This window comes from Halichoerus grypus, chromosome 2, assembly GCF_964656455.1.
Source record: "Halichoerus grypus chromosome 2, mHalGry1.hap1.1, whole genome shotgun sequence".
Taxonomy (NCBI): domain Eukaryota; kingdom Metazoa; phylum Chordata; class Mammalia; order Carnivora; family Phocidae; genus Halichoerus; species Halichoerus grypus.
The window spans coordinates 154,690,417-154,702,377 of NC_135713.1; positions in this window are offsets into that span (position 1 = coordinate 154,690,417).

Consider the following 11,961-nt stretch of genomic DNA (forward strand, 5'->3'; position numbering starts at 1 on the left):
GACCTTGCTGGACCTTGTAGGCTGTGATAAAGCTGTAACAGAGTCTTAACAAATGCTAACTTCCATGTATGAATGAAAGACATGTCAGAAAGATGGCCTTCCTTGGGTAGCCCTGTGTGGGTTTCAGCATAATGGTACAATGGTAGCGATGTTCTAGTAAGGGGAAGGTAGGAGATATTCCTAGGTAAGCCTGGGGAAGAGGCAGGTTTGGGCAAGGGTAGATTGTAGGATTTTTGACAGGTTGGGGATACCCCAGGGTGGAGATAGAGTGAGTGTACTTCAGTATTTGGTGCCTCTGGGAGTGATAACAAGCTAAGTGTGGGCCCCTAAAGCTCCAGTTCCCTCTTTCCTTTCCCAAGATACTGATCTCAAAGTCAGGGTTCCAACCCAGTGGAAACCCTCAAACAAAGCTTGTAAGAGAGGACTTCAAGTCCAATGAGGTCAAGAGTTGCCCCACAATATTTTTGACATGTCTGGTTCCAGATGGCTTGTTGAAGGACACAGGGTGCCCTCTATTTCCAGCAAGGAGTTCCCAATAGTGGGGGTGAATGTTTAGGGACTCTGGGATCATGCAATGGTTCTGTCTCTCCCTAATTCTGTGTAACTTAAATGGCCTCAGAAGCAGACATCTGCACACAAGCCAGTAGACATTGCATATGTTCATCCATTAGGGGAATTGTCTCCAGGATATTCCTGTGACAAAGACTTCTAGGGTCTACCCACTAACCCCTCTTCCTTTGTAACAACTGCAGTTGCATTTGGGCAGAAATATTTCTGTATTTGGTAGAATAGTCTGGACTGGGATAAGAACAAGTTTCCAAAGTTCAGTGGCTCAATGTAATCGAAGCTTATTTCATGCTCTCAAAATAATATTTGGCAGGGACTTAGCTTGTCAAGGCCCCATTTTTCTATGTGGTTACTCAGGGACCCAGGCTCCTTCCATCTTGAGGTCATGCTGCCTCTCAGGGCCGTGTCATTATTGTCTGCAATGAGGCGGCAGAAGGAGAATAGTCATTTTGGAAGGGGAAAATGTTTGGAAGAGCATATGCAGGTTTGTTGGCCAGACCTAGAAGCAATATATATATATATATATAACCTCCTTTCATATTCCACTGGATAGCAATTAGTCACATGGCCACCTCTAACTGCAAGAGAGAAAGGGACATGTAGTCTGGCCACGTGTTCAAGTAGACCTTGGTGGAAAACCAGCAGTCTCTGCCACAGTGCTGACCAAAAACTGTATTTCATAGTCTCCCTCTGTATTAGTTATCTATTGCTGTGTAACAAAGTATCCCCAAGCCTAGCAGAGTAGCGCCATAAAAAGTTATTATCTCCCAAAGTTTCCGTGAGTCAAGAATTTGGGAACAGCCTAGCTAGACGTTTCTGGCTCAGGGCTACTCATGAAGTCGTGGTCAACACATTGGCCGGGGCTACACCCAAGTTGTGGCAAGGTGTCAGCAAGTAACCTGAAGGCTTGCCTGAGGCTGGAGGATATGCTTCCAAAGTGGCTCCACTTCTAGCTCCAAAGGACCAGGGAAGTTAATGTGGGTTGTTGGTAGGAGGTCTCGCTTCCTCTACATGTGAACCCCTCCCTTGGGCCGCCTGCATGTCCTCACACCATGGCGGCTTGCTTCCCATCTTCTTCAAGGATGGGCACTCTTGGCTCGTTTACCCTTCCCCTTCGTCTTTCTGACGGTCTGGACCATGAGTGTAACTGTCATTGCTCCAGTGGCCATCTGGGGGCAACAAGGAAGTCTTGAAGGGATGGGAACGGGTATGAAAGGAACTCAGATACTGATGACATTGTGGATTCACTACAATATCCCTGGGGGAGGGGGGGAGAGGACTCATTATCTGATTTAAACCAGTATACTGGGGAATGTGGGGAGGGGTCCCTGTTACTTACAGCCAGATACAGTTCCTAATTGATGTGACTTCTATGTACCAGCTATTGACCTGGGCATCGGAAAAATAAATTTGAGGGAGAAAAAGGTCCCCATCCTCTGGTTCAACAGGGGTAAATGGTGGGCAGCCTATGACTGAAAAAGAACCCTTTCTCCTACAAACCAACAGCATTCAAATGAGGTTGTAGAGGAAACTCACCAAATGGAAGGTAAGCCCCATGGAGCTGTGATCTTGGTCTGTTATGTTTCCTGCTTTATCTCTTGTGCTTAGAACAGAAGCAAAGGTATTCCGATAATATGGACTCAATGAATAAAATGGAAACAGAGCGTGTCTTCAAATTAGAAGAAAATGTCTTCTGTAGGGAGAAATGATGATGAAGGAACTTCTTGGATTTCTGGCTGGGCTGGAAGACAAAGCCAGTTGGGCGGGGCACTTAGGAATTGGGTTCACACAAGGACCCTCAGGAGGTGGAGGCGAGCTGGGCACCTGCATCCTACACAGTTACCTTTGTAAATCGCTTTCCAAGCATATGGGGCTTACTGTGACCTTGATTACGGTAGGTTCTGGGTGCTCAATTTGCCTTGAAAATGCTTCTCCTGAAAGTCAGAATAGCAATTAAGGAAAGCATGGGGGAGAATATTAACCCATTTAATTAATGAGGTCATTTGTTTTGCTGAGAATCTCACCAAGGTCTTTGAGGAGGACTCTTGCAATGGATTACACCCCCAAAGGATGGACATTTTCTGTGTATCCCATAGAGTCATCATCCTGTCCTGCAAAGCCAATTGCTGATTTTAATTGACATAACTTGTCCTTTTATACTAATTTCTCTGTGGGCCTGTTGGACTCAAGCTGTCCTCCCCGGTGAGGTTCTCAAAATGGATTACACAATTTCAGTCAGTGTTTGTAACATCCTGGACCCCGTCCTAAGAATAAGTATGAAATTAAACAGCTATGCTGTGCTGCTTCCCCTCCCCCCCAATGTCACAGAGGACACAACCTTGGAGTCTGACCCCTGCATTTGCCAAGCTAGCGACTTTTGCACACTGTCTCTTTCCATCCAATCCAGATGGGTGGACTCAGCATTGTAGATACATGCCCAGGGCCTTCCCCTGGGTCAGGGCCCTACAAAGTTCACCAGGGCTTACAGAAATAATTGGAGTTTAAAAAAAAAAAAATGTCTCCAAAACACAGAAAGAAAAGATTAATGAAATCTTTGCCAAGGTAACATTAAATCATTGAGTCTACTAAAATACAACTTGACACTTACATCATTATATGTGAATTATGTTCAGTGTGGGCATAGTTTAATATGATGTAAAATCAGAAATATCCAAACATGAAGATAGCTAGTGCCTTTGGAAGTCCTAAAATGTCTTTGGGTCTCCTCGCTTCTTGAAATCCAGGTGAGATTATTCTAGAACGCTGTGGAAATTCAGAGCCCTCCCTATGATTGCTGCTATCAGCTGTGGTTCTGTTGTGGGTGTGATTTATGATCTTGCGTTCCCCCCCCCCCCCCACCCAGCTCTTGGAGTTCCTTTAGCAGAATTAACGCAGCTTAGTGGTCTCTCTTATTCTCCCTATACCAACTCAGCTGCCAAACTCAGCTTGCCCCTCAGTGTCCACAAATCTCCCACCTAAAGAATAACCTTAGAGAAGCAAAGGCAAGATATTACAGAACAGCAATGCTGACAACTTCAGACCGTGCTCATAAATCCCTTAGCTACCCGTAACTTAGCTCAAAACGCTTCTGAATCAACTGTGGGATATAAATAAGTATATAAATTACCCCTGGGATCATACAGATTAAAGTTAACCTCCGAGGCACACCCTCTGAGGTGTTTTGCAACACCAATAGCCAATTCTCCAATTCTTTGGACATCCAACTGGGTGTCCGACAATTCGATTCAATTCTGACGCTGAGTACCTAGAGTTAGTGTCAGATTCCATAGCTTTAAGAGCTCAGTCCCACTAGACTGACCCCACCTCAGATACCAGTGACAGGTCTGGTGCCTCTCATACCTCTGATCAACCAGTTATAAATGGTGGGTTCCCATGACACCCTCCCCGGGTTCAAAATTTGTTAGAATGGGTCACAGAGCTCACGGAAACACTGTACTTTCGTTTACTGGTTAAAGGTTGCAATTTAGGAATAGCAGGCTGGAAGAGATGCACAGGGCAAGGTGCGGGCATGTGGGTTGGGGGCAAGCAGAGCTTCCATACCCTCCCTGGGTGCACTACCCTCCCCAAACCTCAGTGTGTTCACCAACCCAGAAGCCCACTGAACCTCTTTGTTTCAGGGTTTCTAGGAGGGTCCATCACACAGATATGATAGATTCAATCATCCGGCATTGGTAATTGAACTCAACCTCTAGCCCCTCTTCTGTCCTGAAGCTATCTGGGGATTCTTTTTTTTTTTTTTTTTAAGATTTTATTTATTTATTTGAGAGAGGAGTGAGTGAGAGAGAGAGAGCACGAGCAGGGAGAGGTGCAGAAGGAGAGGGAGAAGCAGACTCCCTGCTGAGCAGGGAACCCGATGCGGGGCTTGATCCTAGGACTCCGAGATCATGACCGGAGCTGAAGGCAGACGCCCAACTGACTGAGCCACCCAGGCGCCCCTATCTGAGGGTTCTCAACCATCAGCCAACTCAATGACATACAAAAGACACTCTTACCACTCCAGAGTTTTCAGGATTTTGGGGAGCTGTGTGCCAGAAACTATGATCAAAGACCAAATATGTATTTCTTATTATGCCACACACCCTAAGTAGGCATCTACACCCCAGAGGTAGTAGGTAAAATGCTTCAAATATTGCTGCATAAATCTACACCAAAAGGTTGATTGATTGAGCATAAAGGGATATTTTATATTTACATGTAGATCTATACACACATATATGTATTTATACATGCACACACTTGTGTGTGTCTGTGTGAAATGCATGGAACCCAAGAATGTGGTTGACTATTAAAACTCCTGGCTTGATTGCCCTCAAGTAAATAAGGTCTAAGAGCCTGCTGAGCCCACAGACTGGGTGTCCTGCACCCCAGTATCCTCCCAATATCTGGGCAGGAAGTGTCCTGGTCCTGGGCTCCATGCTTGAAAGCAAGGCTCTGCAAACTTTTCCTGTAAATATCTTAGGCTTTGGGGGCCTCAGTGTCAGCGTCACAACCACGCACGTCTGCCATTGTGTCATGAAGCCAGCCATAGACAACACTTAAATGGATGGGTGTGGCTGTTTCCAATTAAACTCTGAAAACAGGCCTGGGTGGGGGGTGGGTTTGGTCCCTGGACTCCAACTTGCTACCCTAACCAGTGGCGCCAGATCTACCCACAAATTATTCAATAGCATAAGCTAATAAATCCCCTTTTCCCCTTTAAACCAATATGTTTGGGTTTCTGTCATTTGGGATAGAAACAGCCCTTACTACTAATAATACAACAGGGAAGCAAGGAAGAAAGGTGAAGGAGCCCCTACATGAGAGCAGTTCTATTCAAACTTTCGTGCACATAAGAAACACGTGGAGAGGACATCCAAACATATGGCTGGGTTCTGCCCTCATCAATTCTGATGCGGGTCTGTAGTGGGGCCCAGAATTTGCATTTCTAACAAGCTCCCAGGTGGAGCACACTTGTGTAGCAAGATCTGTGTCCCAGATCAGTGGTTCTTGAGCCATAGCGAGTGTCGGGATCACTGGAGAGCTTGCTAAGACACAGGTTGCTAGGGACCATGCCCAGCATTTGTCTGGGTCTAGGTCTAAGCTGGGGCCCGAGAATCTGCATGTCTAACAGCTTCCCTGGGGATGTCAGTGATGCTGGTCCTGGGACCCCACTTTGAGTAATGAGTCTTTGGAGGACCCTCCCTTGACCCTTTTCCAGCCGTGCCCCTCACCAGCGAGGAAGAAGTCTATGGGGTCAAGGGCCTGTGCTCCCTGCCCCTAGACCATACTCTAGGTACTCTGGATCCTAGAATTCCGTATCAAGCAGCCTTGACCCGGCTTCCAGACCCGAATGGGGTCTTTTATGGGGAGTAGAAGTGACAGTTGGAGGAACAGCTTGGGGTGTCCACACACTGTGTGAGGCCCTTGCAGTTTAGGATAGAGCCAAGTTTGGGAAGAATTGGGGGGAGGGTCAGACCAGGGCCCAAACATTCTTTCCCCAAAGGAACAAGTGGAATTTCTTCCTCCATTTGGGGCCATCCTGATTGGGGATAAGGGGTTTGAGCAATTAGGAGCATGGGCTCTGGAGTCAGGCATACTTAAGTTCAATCTTTGAGTCTGATACTTAGTGACTAATGACCTCAGGCAAATGATCTAAGCTCTCGGAGCCTAGTCTCTGCATCCGTAAAAATTGGAATGATGCCGAATGCTTGCTTCGTTGGTATTTTGGCAACAGTAAATGCAGGAAGGTACATAAAGCATTTAGCGTGAGCCTTGACACATAACACATGCTGTTCCTGTTGTTATTGTCGGTTGCTGTTTTAAGTCCTTGGGGGCTATGTGTTATTCATGACTGTCCTTTTCTTGTATCACACCAGAGCCTGCCAGGCACCTCCGAGCAGGGGACCGGCTGCTGCAGCCATCCTATACTCTCTCCCGCTCACAGTTTTGAGTCCTCGTCTTACAGAACACGAGTAAAGGATATTAGAATCCAGAAGATAACACGCCTTTTTATAAATGGCTAGTCTGAACTAGTCATCCTATAGAAAAATAAGGCTCTCTCTCTCTCTTTTTTTTTGCCACTGTAATTACAAGGTTCACGAGGCTGTCTATTGTGGTCCAGACAATGATGTTTGCCGAAAGCAATGCACGCATGATTATTTGACCCTTGCTCCTATTTTTTTTCGAGGGTTTAATTATGTGTTCATTGCTTTCACGATGGCCTAGGACGCAGCCCCATACTCGGATGCTTGTTGGCGCGTGGCTAGGGGCCCCTCCTTGTGTGTGTAGGAGAGTTCCAAATTCCAGTAACAGCAATCATAACATACCTTGTTTTTTTGTGTACCAGGCTTTGTCCTTGAAAACAGGGCTGTTGGTAGAGCTTATGTCGATGAGAATGGAAATGTCCTCTATGGCTGTTGTCTGACCCATAGCCACCAGCCACATGTGGTTAGGAGTCCTTGAAAGGTGGCTAATGTGGCCAAAGAACTAAAGTCTTAATTTTCTTTCATTTTAACGAATTTAATGGAAAATGCGGGTTAAGGCAGCATGTGTTTATTTGATCTTCACAACCCCTCTGAGAGAGGAATAAAGAAAGGTATCATCTTAGGGACAATGAAACCGCACACCACATACTCACCTGTGTAGATAAAGCAGGTAGTCATCATGTCGTGTGATTTAAATATGAGTCATATGGGGTGCCTGGGTGGTGCTGTTGGTTAAGCGTCCGACTCTTGGTTTCAACTTGGGTCATGATCTCAGGGTCGTGGGATCGAGCCCCACGTCAGGCTCCACACTGAGCGAGGAGTCTGCTTGGGTTTCTCTCTCTCCCTCTGCCGCCCCCCCCCACTCTCTCTCTCTCTCAAATAAATAAATAAATCTTTAAAAAATAAATAAAATACAAATCATAGAGGGCCCTCCCCACATTCCCTCAAAATTATTCTGTAATCAGGCTACTGCGGGGGATACAGTTTTCAATGATTTGAGTAAAGGCAATGGCAAGAATTTGTTTTTTTTCCTGTTAGAGGTCACTGGTCTGCTTGACCTTTCCAAACAGCTGATTGTTCCATAGGTAAAAAGTAATCATATTAAGTAGAGATTGTATTCTTCTTGCCTTTGGAAAGGAATAACCTTTGGACTAATGCACTATTGAAGCAGAAGGTAGATCATCAAAAAGGGGGACATATCTGAAATGCATATGATAAGCAAGAGCTGAAATATTCCATGTGGAAAGAGTTCTCTTACATTACTCCAGACAGGCCAAGCAGGTTGCATGCTGGACACTCGATCCTCATTTCAGAATGTCCGTCACACTCGAAGCCCCTCTCAATGGTGTGTCTTAACTTCTACTTCATTATGCTCTCAGCCAATGGGGTGGGGTGGGGGGAGGTTGCTCCCCAGAGGACATTTGGCAACCCTAGCAGATAGTTTAGTTGTCACAACTTGGGGTAGAGAGGTGACTGGAAGCTAGTGGGTAGAGACCAGGGACGCTGCTAACCATCCTACAATGCACAGGACAGTTCCCTATAACAAAGAATTACCTGGCCCCCAAAGTCAACATTGCTGAGATTGGGAAACCCTGCTCTAAGCCCTTGCTGCTCGAAGCGTGGGCTGTGGACCAGCATTGCGGCATTGCCTGGGAACTTGCAAGAATTATAGGACCCCAGGCCCCATCCCCAACCTACTGAAGCTGAATCTGCGTTTTAGGAAGATACCCTGATGATAAGTGCATGCTGTATTGTTTGAGTTCTCATCTACACTGCGAACGCTATACACTGGTCATAGCTGATTGCTTTAGGGCAGCTGATCTGTAGGCTGTTGGATGTAATGTCCTCGACAGAGACACACCTGATTAAACAAAGCACTTGGCCCTCTCTCTTTGAGAGTATGGACCCAAAACACGTAGAGAAACTTAGTGGTTGATAGTGAAGGCAGAAGGAAAAATCAGGAAGAAGTGCTAGCTCTGTTAGCAAATGCCTGAGGCAGAGAAACATGGGTGGTATCGGAGTGCCTGGACCCCAAGAGCGGTGTGTGGGGCTGCAAGGACCAGAACCTATGGCTGATGGAAGGACACTTTGAGTGTTCGATGACTCAGGTCATTTGAGTTACCTTGAAGCTTGAATTCTCTGCCAATTTCCTTTTCTCCATAAGACCTAACTCTTTGGCTGTTCTTGTGTTTCCTACCAACTTACCCCATCACCAAAGGTGATTACTTCTTTGAAACCTAAGAAAGCCTAATTAATACATGAACCAATAAGAAAAAGACAAATACTCCATTAGAGGAAAAAAAGGACAAAAAAGCAACATTCAAAAATTCAAAAGTGCTCCTTATATATACTATATAGTATATAGATACTAGGAGTGATCAATTAGAAAAAGTCAGACTTTTAATACGAAGAAAAGCTATATAATTGTCTAGAAGGACAAAAAGGAAGACATGAATGAACAGGGGCATGTTATATTCCTGGTGGGAAATCCCATCCTTAATACGTTGATTCTGTGCAAAGTAACCCATAAACACAAAGGCATTTCAATAAGAGCTCACGGGATTTTTCACGGAATTTTTCAAACTGAGGGGAAATAATGCATCTGGAATAGAAAATGCACAAGAACAGCCTGGAAATTTTAAAATAAGAATCAGGGGTTTGGAGGGGTAGAGATACGTAACAAAGTTATGGTAAGTAAAGCAATATGGGATCGATGTATAAATAGCTGGAGAGATGAACAGAACAGAACGGAGTCTAGAACAAACCCACGTTATGTACGGGAATGTAGTACGTGATAGCAAATGCATATCAGACCAGTGGCAGAAGACAGATGTTCAGCCCATAGCGAAAATTTGAAACAAATGCCCCACCACAGAAGATTAATGGAATACCTTTCAAGACTGTGCATGCACTGGATGGCCAAACAAAAAAATGTCGGTACAGAGAAGCTCATGTATACTGTTAAATGAAAGAAAACACAACTACAGAACGGTGAAAGGTATAGGAATGATTAGCATTTTCTAAACATGCACATATAGGTGTGTATTTGTATTTACAAAGTCACAAATGCAAATGTCCAATCCTGTCCCACTTTTTAAAAAGATTTTATTTATTTATTTATTTTAGAGAGAGAGAGAGAGAGAGAGAGAGAGAGACAGAGAGGGTGTGAGCAGGGGGAGGGGCAGAGGGAGAGAGAGAGAGAATCCCAAGCTGGCCCCCTGTTGAGTGTGGAGCCCAACACGGGGCTCGATCTCACGACCCTGAGATCAGGACCTGAGCTGAAATCAAGAGTCAGATGCTCAACCGACTGAGACACCCAGGCACGCCCCCCATCCCATTTTTTTAAAACCAACTTTAACTGAGGTACTAAATATATCAGCAATGGCTGCATGCCTCCACCTTACCTCCCAATCTTGGCTTCAGTGTCCAGTCTTGCAGACTGGGCTCCCACGTGGCTCCAGGAACCCTCTGTGAAGCAGACCACATTCCCAACCATGTGGCTCCAGGGAAGAGCCCCACGGTCTATTTTCCCGGGTCACAACTCCGTGATGCCCCTTCTTTCCTTCCATCATCATGTGCTAGGTGTAGCACTCATAAGTCAGAGAAGTATCACAGTAAGTAGACTCCACCATCATCCTGAGCAAAATGGAGTGGCCTTGCCTGAGAAGTAAGACCATGGAAAACTCTAGAAGGGCAATAGGAGAGGAAAATGAACCATTGAAACCATCCACATTCCCATCTCTTAAATGGGCAGTCGAGAAAAATCCCCCCAATCCAAGCAAATTTTTCACCCTTTCCATCGTTTCCCCAAATATCTGGAACTGAGATTGAGTTCACCTCATTGTACGAACACTGTGCTTGGCACACCCAGCCTTACGTTCACGCCGGTCCCCACCTGGACCAATTCTGCCTCATCCTATTGCACCCAAATCATGACAGTTTACCAAGACTCACTGCCTCATTCCTGACCACCCTCCAACCCATTCCTGCCGCAAAATTTCAGGAACACGAGGTTAGGGACCCAGGGAGGTGGGGGGACCGTGTTGTAGCTGGATATATTCTAGAACAAATTCCTTACATTGCTTCTGAAGAGCTCCCCAGCCTGGTGGTGAGGAAACAAGAATTAACTGGCAGCAAAGGAGCTAAATTACCACCTATTGCTCTGCTCTTATAATTGGGTTATTAATTAAAACATAACTAGCAGCAGCCTCATCCACATAAGGAAACATTATGTGCTTCTTTTTCAGACCATTGTCACAAAATATGAAAACTACATCTTGTAAGGTGAGTGTTCTCAGAACTGCTTAGCAACCTCAGATTTAATTGTCACCCAGTTTATAAAAACATGCAGTTAATTATCGTCTCTCATAGCTGGACTATCAGGTGCGTGAAAAAGTCACTGAGGTGACTGTGTCATGACACAGACAGATCACCCTCAGTGGGGTTCACCCTGGGAGGATAGTTCAGAATTTGTCTGTTGGGAGATCCTTGAAATGGTCTTCGTGAGGACGCATAATTCTATAATAAAAAGAATTCCAAGTGGGTTTTCCATGAAGGAAAACACCTCTTGCTAGCCATATGGTACAATTGGTACAATTGTTATAATGGTGCAATTATAATGGTTATAATGGTGCAATTGCTGAACAAAGCCCAGTTTAGTATACCCATCAGTGACAAGTGTTTGTGTCCCATAACAGTCATAGGGAAAATTTAGGGGTGATGACAAGGAATCCAGTGTTGGGTTTGAGAATAAGGAGACTTGAGTCTAATGCCAGGTCTCCTGCCACTGGCTTATGAACCTTGATTCCAACTTTTCCTCATTAAGTCTTAGTTTCTTTATCTGTGAAACAGATGGGACTTTGAAAGAATGAGTTGGTAGGCTTTGGGCAGTGGTCAGCGAGTACAAGAAGGTATAGACATCATGGTCTTTTGATAAAATGCAGGAATGTGGGGCATCTGGGTGGCTCAGTCGGTGGAGCGTCCAACTCTTGGTTTCAGCTCTGGGGTCATGGGATCGAGCCTGGAGTCTGGTTCCAGGCTCAGTGTGGAGTCTGCTTGTCTCTCTCCCTCTGCTTCCTCCCCCCGTTCCCTCTCCCTCTTTCTAAAATAAATAAAAAAAATAAAATCTAAAAAAAATAAATAAAATGCAGGAACGCTTCTGTACGAGTGGGGTTACCCACCACCCAAAGCCCTCCTGCCCACACCCCTCGCCTATGGCCTCTTCATTGCTCTGGCTGCGGTTCCCTCACCTGGATCTCCCCATCATGCATCCAGTAAGGTTTAATATCTGGCCCAGCAGGGACCTCCTGACATGACACATTGTTGTCAGGGTCTTTACTTGAGTCCTCGTACCTCCGCCATGCCCATGGCTAAATAACTTACATATTATCTCTGACGGTAGCAACGTACT